Genomic DNA, 11,345 nt, shown 5'->3' with positions numbered 1-11,345 from the left:
AGTACAGGCAGTTATAGGGTGAGGGGTCATGTAATAGGGCAGTGATAGGTACAGACAGTTATAGGGTGAGGGGTCATGTAATAGGGCAGTGATAGGTACAGGCAGTTATAGGGTGAGGGGTCGTGTAATAGGGCAGCGATAGGGTGAGGGGTCATGTAATAGGGCAGTGATAGGTACAGGCAGTTATAGGGTGAGGGGTCATGAAATAGGGCAGTGATAGGTACAGGCAGTTATAGGGTGAGGGGTCATGTAATAGGGCAGTGATAGGTACAGGCAGTTATAGGGTGAGGGGGTCATGTAATAGGGCAGTGATAGGTACAGGCAGTTATAGGGTGAGGGGTCATGTAATAGGGCAGTGATAGGTACAGGCAGTTATAGGGTGAGGGGTCATGTAATAGGGCAGTGATAGGGTGAGGGGTCATGTAATAGGCCAGTGATAGGGTGAGGGGTCATGTAATAGGGCAGTAATAGGTGCAGGCAGTTATAGGGTGAGGGGTCATGTAATAGGGCAGTGATAGGTACAGGTAGTTATAGGGTGAGGGGTCATGTAATAGGGTGTTGATAGGTACAGGTAGTTATTTGGTGAGGGCTCACGTAATAAGGCAGTGATAGGTACAGACAGTTATAGGGTGAGGGGTCATGTAATTGGGCAGTGATCGGTACAGACAGTTATAGGGTGAGGGGGTCATGTAATAGGGCAGTGATAGGTACAGACAGTTATAGGGTGAGGGGTCATGTAATAGGGCAGTGATAGGTACAGACAGTTATAGGGTGAGGGGTCATGTAATAGGGCAGTGATAGGTACAGACAGTTATAGGGTGAGGGGTCATGTAATAGGGCAGTGATAGGTACAGGCAGTAATAGGGTGAGGGTTCATGTAATAGGGCAGTGATAGGTACAGGTAGCTATACGGTGAGGGCTCACGTAATAAGGCAGTGATAGGTACAGACAGTTATAGGGTGAGGGGTCATGTAATAGGGCAGTGATAGGTACAGGCAGTTTTAGGGTGAGGGGTCATGTAATAGGGCAGTGATAGGTACAGGCATTTATAGGGTGAGGGGTCATGTAATAGGGCAGTGATAGGTACAGGCAGTTATAGGGTGAGGGGTCATGTAATAGGGCAGTGATAGGTACAGGCAGTTATAGGGTGAGGGGTCATGTAATAGGGCAGTGATAGGTACAGGCAGTTATAGGGTTAGGGGGTCATGTAATAGGGCAGTTATAGGGTGAGGGGTCATGTAATAGGGCAGTGATAGGTGCAGGCAGTTATAGGGTGAGGGGTCATGTAATAGGGCAGTGATAAGTACAGACAGTTATAGGGTGAGGGGTCATGTAATAGGGCAGTGATAGTTACAATTTATAAGGTGAGGGGTCATGTAATAAGGCAGTGATAGTTACAGACAGATATAGGGTGAGGGGTCATGTAATAGGGCAGTGATAGGGTGAGGGGTCATGTAATAGTGCAGTGATAGGTACAGGCAGTTATAGGGTGAGGGGTCATGTAATAGGGCAGTGATAGGTACAGACAGTTATAGGGTGAGGGGTCATGTAATAGGGCAGTGATAGGTACAGGCAGTTATAGGGTGAGGGGTCATGTAATAGGGCAGCGATAGGGTGAGGGGTCATGTAATAGGGCAGTGATAGGTACAGGCAGTTATAGGGTGAGGGGTCATGTAATAGGGCAGTGATAGGTACAGGCAGTTATAGGGTGAGGGGTCATGTAATAGGGCAGTGATAGGTACAGGCAGTTATAGGGTGAGGGGTCATGTTATAGGGCAGTGATAGGTACAGGCAGTTATAGGGTGAGGGGTCATGTAATAGGGCAGTGATAGGTACAGGCAGTTATAGGGTGAGGGGTCATGTAATAGGGCAGTGATAGGTACAGGCAGTTATAGGGTGAGGGGTCATGTAATAGGGCAGTGATAGGGTGAGGGGTCATGTAATAGGCCAGTGATAGGGTGAGGGGTCATGTAATAGGGCAGTAATAGGTGCAGGCAGTTATAGGGTGAGGGGTCATGTAATAGGGCAGTGATAGGTACAGGTAGTTATAGGGTGAGGGGTCATGTAATAGGGTGTTGATAGGTACAGGTAGTTATTTGGTGAGGGCTCACGTAATAAGGCAGTGATAGGTACAGACAGTTATAGGGTGAGGGGTCATGTAATAGGGCAGTGATAGGTACAGGCAGTAATAGGGTGAGGGTTCATGTAATAGGGCAGTGATAGGTACAGGTAGCTATACGGTGAGGGCTCACGTAATAAGGCAGTGATAGGTACAGACAGTTATAGGGTGAGGGGTCATGTAATAGGGCAGTGATAGGTACAGACAGTTATAGGGTGAGGGGCCATGTAATAGGGCAGTGATAGGTACAGACAGTTATAGGGTTAGGGGTCATGTAATAGGGCAGTGATAGGTACAGGGCAGTTATAGGGTGAGGGGTCATGTAATAGGGCAGTGATAAGTACAGGCAGTTATAGGGTGAGGGTCATGTAATAGGGCAGTGATAAGTACAGGCAGTTATAGGGTGAGGGGTCATGTAATAGGGCAGTGATAGGTACAGACAGTTATAGGGTGAGGGGTCATGTAATAGGGCAGTGATAGGTACAGGCAGTTAAAGGGGGAGGGGTCATGTAATAGGGCAGTGATAAGTACAGGCAGTTATAGGGTGAGGGGTCATGTAATAGGGCAGTGATAGGTACAGACAGTTATAGGGTGAGGGGTCATGTAATAGGGCAGTGATAGGTACAGGCAGTTATAGGGTGAGGGGGTCATGTAATAGGGCAGTGATAGGTACAGGGCAGTTATAGGGTGAGGGGTCATGTAATAGGGCAGTGATAAGTACAGGTAGCTATACGGTGAGGGCTCACGTAATAAGGCAGTGATAGGTACAGACAGTTATAAGGTGAGGGCTCATGTAATAAGGCAGTGATAGGTACAGGTAGTTATAAGGTGAGGGCTCATCTAATAAGGCAGTGATAGGTACACACAGTTATAGGGTGAGGGTCATGTAATAGGGCAATGATAGGTACAGGCAGTTATAGGGTGAGGGGTCATGTAATTGGGCAGTGATAGGTACAGGGCAGTTATAGGGTGAGGGGTCATGTAATAGGGCAGTGGTAGGTACAGGGCAGTTATAGGGTGAGGGGTCATGTAATAGTACAGTGATAGGTACAGGGCAGTTATAGGGTGAGGGTCATGTAATAGGGCAATGATAGGTACAGGCAGTTATAAGATGAGGGGTCATGTAATAGGGCAGTGACAGGTACAGGGTAGTTATAGGGTGAGGGGTCATGTAATAGGGCAGTGATAGGTACAGGGCAGTTATAGGATGAGGGGTCATGTAATAAGGCAGTGATAGGTACAGGGCAGTTATAGGGTGAGGGGTCATGTAATAAGGCAGTGATAGGTACAGGGCAGTTATAGGGTGAGGGGTCATGTAATAGGGCAGTGATAGGTACAGGGCAGTTGTAGAGTGAGGGGTCATGTAATAGGGCAGTGATAGGTACAGACAGTTATGGGGTGAGGGGTCATGTAATAGGGCAGTGATAGGTACAGAGCAGTTATAGGGTGAGGGGTCATGTAATAGGGCAGTGATAGGTACAGACAGTTATGGGGTGAGGGGTCATGTAATAGGGCAGTGATAGGTACAGACAGTTATAGGGTGAGGGGTCATGTAATAGGGCAGTGATAGGTACAGACAGTTATAGGGTGAGGGGGTCATGTAATAGGACAGTGATAGGTACAGGCAGTTATAGGGTGAGGGGTCATGTAATAGGGCAGTGCTAGGTACAGGCAGTTATAGGGTGAGGGGTCATGTAATAGGGCAGTGATAGGTACAGGGTATTTATAGGGTGAGGGGTCATGTAATAGGGCAGTGATAGGTACAGGCAGTTATAGGGTGAGGGGTCATGTAATAGGGCAGTGATAGGTACATACAATTATAAGGTGAGGGGTCATGTAAAAGGGCAGTGATAGGTACAGGCAGTTATAGGGTGAGGGGTCATGTAATAGGGCAGTGATAGGTACAGGCAGTTATAGGGTGAGGGGTCATGTAATAGGGCAGTGATAGGTACAGGCAGTTATAGGGTGAGGGGTCATGTAATAGGGCAGTGATAGGTACAGTCAGTTATAGGGTGAGGGGTCATGTAATAGGGCAGTGATAGGTACAGGCAGTTATAGGGTGAGGGGTCATGTAATAGGGCAGTGATAGGTACAGGCAGTTATAGGGTGAGGGGTCATGTAATAAGGCAGTGATAGGTACAGGCAGTTATAGGGTGAGGGGGTCATGTAATAGGGCAGTGATAGGTACAGGCAGTTGTAGGGTGAGGGTCATGTTATAGGGCAGTGCTAAGTACAGACAGTTATAGGGTGAGGGGTCATGTAATAGGGCGGTGATAGGTACAGACAGTTATAGGGTGAGGGGTCATGTAATAGGACAGTGATAGGTACAGACAGTTATAGGGTGAGGGGTCATGTAATAGGACAGTGATAGGTACAGGGCAGTTATAGGGTGAGGGGTCATGTAAGAGGGGAGTGATAGGTACAGACAATTGTAGGGTGAGGGTCATGTAATAGGGCAGTGATAGGTACAGACAGTTACAGTGTGAGGGGTCATGTAATAGGGCAGTGATAGGTACAGACAGTAATAGGGTGAGGGGTCATGTAATAGGGCAGTGATAGGTACAGGGCAGTTATAGGGTGAGGGGTCATGTAATAGGGCAGTGATAGGTACAGGTAGTTATAAGGTGAGGGTCATGTAATAGGGCAGTGATAGGTACAGACAGTTATAGGGTGAGGGGTCATGTAATAGGGCAGTGATAGGTACAGACAGTTATAGGGTGAGGGGTCATGTAATATGTACAGACAGTTATAGGGTGAGGGGTCATGCAATATGGCAGTGATAGGTACAGACAGTTACAGTGTGAGGGGTCATGTAATAGGGCAGTGATAGGTACAGGCAGTTATAGGGTGAGGGGTCATGTAATAGGGCAGTGATAGGTACAGGCAGTTATAGGGTGAGGGGTCATGTAATAGGGCAGTGATAAGTACAGGCAGTTATAGGGTGAGGGGTCATGTAATAGGGCAGTGATAGGTACAGACAGTTATATGCTGAGGGGTCATGTAATAGGGCAGTGATAGGTACAGGGCAGTTATAGGGTGAGGGGTCATGTAATAGGGCAGTGATAGGTACAGACAGTTATAGGGTGAGGGGTCATATTATAGGTCAGTGATAGGTACAGGCAGTTATAGGGTGAGGGGTCATATTATAGGTCAGTGATAGGTACAGGCAGTTATAGGGTGAGGGGTTATGTAATAGGGCAGTGATAGGTACAGGCAGTTATAGGGTGATGGGTCATGTAATAGGGAAGTGATAGGTACAGACAGTTATAGGGTGAGGGGTCATGTAATAAGTCAATGATAGGTACAGGCAGTTATAGGGTGAGGGGTCATGTAATAGGGCAGTGATAGGTACAGGCAGTTATAGGGTGAGGGGTCATGTAATAAGGCAGTGATAGGTACAGGGCAGTTATAGGGTGAGGGGTCATGTAATAGGGCAGTGATAGGTACAGGGCAGTTGTAGAGTGAGGGGTCATGTAATAGGGCAGTGATAGGTACAGACAGTTATGGGGTGAGGGGTCATGTAATTGGGCAGTGATAGGTACAGAGCAGTTATAGGGTGAGGGGTCATGTAATAGGGCAGTGATAGGTACAGACAGTTATGGGGTGAGGGGTCATGTAATAGGGCAGTGATAGGTACAGACAGTTATAGGGTGAGGGGTCATGTAATAGGGCAGTGATAGGTACAGACAGTTATAGGGTGAGGGGGTCATGTAATAGGGCAGTGATAGGTACAGGCAGTTATAGGGTGAGGGGTCATGTAATAGGGCAGTGATAGGTACAGGCAGTTATAGGGTGAGGGGTCATGTAATAGGACAGTGATAGGTACAGACAGTTATAGGGTGAGGAATCATGTAATAGGGCAGTGATAGGTACAGGGTAGTTATAGGGTGAGGGGTCATGTAATAGGGCAGTGCAAGGTACAGGCAGTTATAGGGTGAGGGGTCATGTAATAGGGCAGTGATAGGTACAGGGTATTTATAGGGTGAGGGGTCATGTAATAGGGCAGTGATAGGTACAGGGTAGTTATAGGGTGAGGGGTCATGTAATAGGGCAGTGATAGGTACAGGCAGTTATAGGGTGAGGGGTCATGTAATAGGGCAGTGATAGGTACATACAATTATAAGGTGAGGGGTCATGTAAAAGGGCAGTGATAGGTACAGGCAGTTATAGGGTGAGGGGTCATGTAATAGGGCAGTAATAGGTACAGGCAGTTATAGGGTGAGGGGTCATGTAATAGGGCAGTGATAGGTACAGGCAGTTATAGGGTGAGGGGTCATGTAATAGGGCAGTGATAGGTACAGACAGTTATAGGGTGAGGGGTCATGTAATAGGGCAGTGATAGGTACAGACAGTTATAGGGTGAGTGGTCATGTAATAGAGCAGTGAAAGGTACAGACAGTTATGGGGTGAGGGGGTCATGTAATAGGGCAGTGATAGGTACAGGCAGTTATAGGGTGAGGGGTCATGTAATAGGGCAGTGATAGGTACAGGCAGTTATAGGGTGAGGGGTCATGTAATAGGGCAGTGATAGGTACAGTCAGTTATAGGGTGAGGGGTCATGTAATAGGGCAGTGATAGGTACAGGCAGTTATAGGGTGAGGGGTCATGTAATAGGGCAGTGATAGGTACAGGCAGTTATAGGGTGAGGGGTCATGTAATAAGGCAGTGATAGGTACAGGCAGTTATAGGGTGAGGGGGTCATGTAATAGGGCAGTGATAGGTACAGGCAGTTGTAGGGTGAGGGTCATGTTATAGGGCAGTGCTAAGTACAGACAGTTATAGGGTGAGGGGTCATGTAATAGGGCGGTGATAGGTACAGACAGTTATAGGGTGAGGGGTCATGTAATAGGACAGTGATAGGTACAGACAGTTATAGGGTGAGGGGTCATGTAATAGGACAGTGATAGGTACAGGGCAGTTATAGGGTGAGGGGTCAAGTAATAGGGCAGTGATAGGTACAGACAGTTATAGGGTGAGGGTCATGTAATAGGGCAGTGATAGGTACAGACAGTTACAGTGTGAGGGGTCATGTAATAGGGCAGTGATAGGTACAGACAGTAATAGGGTGAGGGGTCATGTAATAGGGCAGTGATAGGTACAGGGCAGTTATAGGGTGAGGGGTCATGTAATAGGGCAGTGATAGGTACAGGTAGTTATAAGGTGAGGGTCATGTAATAGGGCAGTGATAGGTACAGACAGTTATAGGGTGAGGGGTCATGTAATAGGGCAGTGATAGGTACAGACAGTTATAGGGTGAGGGGTCATGTAATATGTACAGACAGTTATAGGGTGAGGGGTCATGTAATATGGCAGTGATAGGTACAGACAGTTACAGTGTGAGGGGTCATGTAATAGGGCAGTGATAGGTACAGACAGTTATAGGGTGAGGGGTCATGTAATAGGGCAGTGATAGGTACAGACAGTTATAGGGTGAGGGGTCATGTAATATGTACAGACAGTTATAGGGTGAGGGGTCATGCAATATGGCAGTGATAGGTACAGACAGTTACAGTGTGAGGGGTCATGTAATAGGGCAGTGATAGGTACAGGCAGTTATAGGGTGAGGGGTCATGTAATAGGGCAGTGATAGGTACAGGCAGTTATAGGGTGAGGGGTCATGTAATAGGGCAGTGATAAGTACAGGCAGTTATAGGGTGAGGGGTCATGTAATAGGGCAGTGATAGGTACAGACAGTTATATGCTGAGGGGTCATGTAATAGGGCAGTGATAGGTACAGGGCAGTTATAGGGTGAGGGGTCATGTAATAGGGCAGTGATAGGTACAGACAGTTATAGGGTGAGGGGTCATATTATAGGTCAGTGATAGGTACAGGCAGTTATAGGGTGAGGGGTCATATTATAGGTCAGTGATAGGTACAGGCAGTTATAGGGTGAGGGGTTATGTAATAGGGCAGTGATAGGTACAGGCAGTTATAGGGTGATGGGTCATGTAATAGGGAAGTGATAGGTACAGACAGTTATAGGGTGAGGGGTCATGTAATAAGTCAATGATAGGTACAGGCAGTTATAGGGTGAGGGGTCATGTAATAGGGCAGTGATAGGTACAGGCAGTTATAGGATGAGGGGTCATGTAATAGGGCAGTGATAGGTACAGACAGTTATAGGGTGAGGGGTTATGTAATAGGGCAGTGATAGGTACAGACAGTTATAGGGTGAGGGGTCATGTAATAAGTCAATGATAGGTACAGGCAGTTATAGGGTGAGGGGTCATGTAATAGGGCAGTGATAGGTACAGACAGTTATAGGGTGAGGGGTCATGTAATAGGACAGTGATAGGTACAGGCAGTTATAGGGTGAGGGGTCATGTAATAAGTCAATGATAGGTACAGGCAGTTATAGGGTGAGGGGTCATGTAATAGGGCAGTGATAGGTACAGACAGTTATGGGGTGAGGGGTCATGTAATAGGGCAGTGATAGGTACAGACAGTTATAGGGTGAGGGATCATGTAATAGGGCAGTGATAGGTACAAGGGTGAGGGGTCATGTAATAGGGCAGTGATAGGTACAGACAGTTATAGGGTGAGGGGTCATGTAATAGGGCAGTGATAGGTACAGACAGTTATAGGGTGAGGGGTCATGTAATAGGGCAGCGATAGGTACAGACAGTTATAGGGTGAGGGGTCATGTAATAGGGCAGTGATAGGTACAGACAGTTATAGGGTGAGGGGTCATGTAATAGGGCAGTAATAGATACAGGCAGTTATAGGGTGAGAGGTTATGTAATAGGGCAGTGATAGATACAGGCAGTTATAGGGTGAGAGGTCATGTAATAGGGCAGTTACAGTGTGAGGGGTCATGTAATAGGGCAGTGATAGGTACAGGTAGTTATAGGGTGAGGGGTCATGTAATAGGGTGTTGATAGGTACAGGTAGTTATTTGGTGAGGGCTCACGTAATAAAGCAGTGATAGGTACAGACAGTTATAGGGTGAGGGGGTCATGTAATAGGGCAGTGATAGGTACAGACAGTTATAGGGTGAGGGGTCATGTAATAGGGCAGTGATAGGTACAGACAGTTATAGGGTGAGGGGTCATGTAATAGGGCAGTGATAGGTACAGACAGTTATAGGGTGAGGGGTCATGTAATAGGGCAGTGATAGGTACAGGCAGTAATAGGGTGAGGGTTCATGTAATAGGGCAGTGATAGGTACAGGTAGCTATACGGTGAGGGCTCACGTAATAAGGCAGTGATAGGTACAGACAGTTATAGGGTGAGGGGTCATGTAATAGGGCAGTGATAGGTACAGACAGTTATAGGGTGAGGGGTCATGTAATAAGGCAGTGATAGGTACAGACAGTTATAAGGTGAGGGCTCATGTAATAAGGCAGTGATAGGTACAGGTAGTTATAAGGTGAGGGCTCATCTAATAAAGCAGTGATAGGTACACACAGTTATAGGGTGAGGGTCATGTAATAGGGCAATGATAGGTACAGGCAGTTATAGGGTGAGGGGTCATGTAATTGGGCAGTGATAGGTACAGGGCAGTTATAGGGTGAGGGGTCATGTAATAGGGCAGTGGTAGGTACAGGGCAGTTATAGGGTGAGGGGTCATGTAATAGTACAGTGATAGGTACAGGGCAGTTATAAGATGAGGGGTCATGTAATAGGGCAGTGACAGGTACAGGGTAGTTATAGGGTGAGGGGTCATGTAATAGGGCAGTGATAGGTACAGGGCAGTTATAGGATGAGGGGTCATGTAATAAGGCAGTGATAGGTACAGGGCAGTTATAGGGTGAGGGGTCATGTAATAAGGCAGTGATAGGTACAGGGCAGTTATAGGGTGAGGGGTCATGTAATAGGGCAGTGATAGGTACAGGGCAGTTGTAGAGTGAGGGGTCATGTAATAGGGCAGTGATAGGTACAGACAGTTATGGGGTGAGGGGTCATGTAATAGGGCAGTGATAGGTACAGAGCAGTTATAGGGTGAGGGGTCATGTAATAGGGCAGTGATAGGTACAGACAGTTATGGGGTGAGGGGTCATGTAATAGGACAGTGATAGGTACAGACAGTTATAGGGTGAGGAATCATGTAATAGGGCAGTGATAGGTACAGGGTAGTTATAGGGTGAGGGGTCATGTAATAGGGCAGTGCTAGGTACAGGCAGTTATAGGGTGAGGGGTCATGTAATAGGGCAGTGATAGGTACAGGGTATTTATAGGGTGAGGGGTCATGTAATAGGGCAGTGATAGGTACAGGGTAGTTATAGGGTGAGGGGTCATGTAATAGGGCAGTGATAGGTACAGGCAGTTATAGGGTGAGGGGTCATGTAATAGGGCAGTGATAGGTACAGACAATTATAAGGTGAGGGGTCATGTAAAAGGGCAGTGATAGGTACAGGCAGTTATAGGGTGAGGGGTCATGTAATAGGGCAGTAATAGGTACAGGCAGTTATAGGGTGAGGGGTCATGTAATAGGGCAGTGATAGGTACAGGCAGTTATAGGGTGAGGGGTCATGTAATAGGGCAGTGATAGGTACAGACAGTTATAGGGTGAGGGGTCATGTAATAGGGCAGTGATAGGTACAGACAGTTATAGGGTGAGTGGTCATGTAATAGAGCAGTGAAAGGTACAGACAGTTATGGGGTGAGGGGGTCATGTAATAGGGCAGTGATAGGTACAGGCAGTTGTAGGGTGAGGGTCATGTTATAGGGCAGTGCTAAGTACAGACAGTTATAGGGTGAGGGGTCATGTAATAGGGCAGTGATAGGTACAGACAGTTATAGGGTGAGGGGTCATGTAATAGGACAGTGATAGGTACAGGGCAGTTATAGGGTGAGGGGTCATGTAATAGGGCAGTGATAGGTACAGACAGTTATAGGGTGAGGGTCATGTAATAGGGCAGTGATAGGTACAGACAGTTACAGTGTGAGGGGTCATGTAATAGGGCAGTGATAGGTACAGACAGTAATAGGGTGAGGGGTCATGTAATAGGGCAGTGATAGGTACAGGGCAGTTATAGGGTGAGGGGTCATGTAATAGGGCAGTGATAGGTACAGGTAGTTATAAGGTGAGGGCCATGTAATAGGGCAGTGATAGGTACAGACAGTTATAGGGTGAGGGGTCATGTAATAGGGCAGTGATAGGTACAGACAGTTATAAGGTGAGGGGTCATGTAATATGTACAGACAGTTATAGGGTGAGGGGTCATGCAATATGGCAGTGATAGGTACAGACAGTTACAGTGTGAGGGGTCATGTAATAGGGCA

General features: G+C 47.2%; 1 protein-coding gene across 2 annotated transcripts in view; it reads left to right on the top strand.

The window, feature by feature from the left end:
• The first annotated feature begins 319 nt into the window (after positions 1-319).
• LOC128643546 (uncharacterized) overlaps positions 320-11,345 on the top strand; it is a 17,862-nt gene continuing 6,836 nt past the window's right edge. Inside the window, exons 1-2 of one of the 2 annotated variants that reach the window (XM_053696390.1) lie at positions 320-4,631; positions 4,773-11,345. The exon at positions 4,773-11,345 is cut by the window's right edge and continues 2,574 nt beyond it. The gene's annotated coding sequence lies outside the window, so the exon portion shown is untranslated. The other variant, XM_053696389.1, reaches the window with a different exon arrangement.

This window comes from Bombina bombina, unplaced genomic scaffold, assembly GCF_027579735.1.
Source record: "Bombina bombina isolate aBomBom1 unplaced genomic scaffold, aBomBom1.pri scaffold_2477, whole genome shotgun sequence".
Taxonomy (NCBI): Eukaryota; Metazoa; Chordata; class Amphibia; order Anura; family Bombinatoridae; genus Bombina; species Bombina bombina.
The sequence above is the reverse complement of the archived record's forward strand: the minus strand, read 5'-3'. Positions and strand labels throughout refer to the sequence as shown.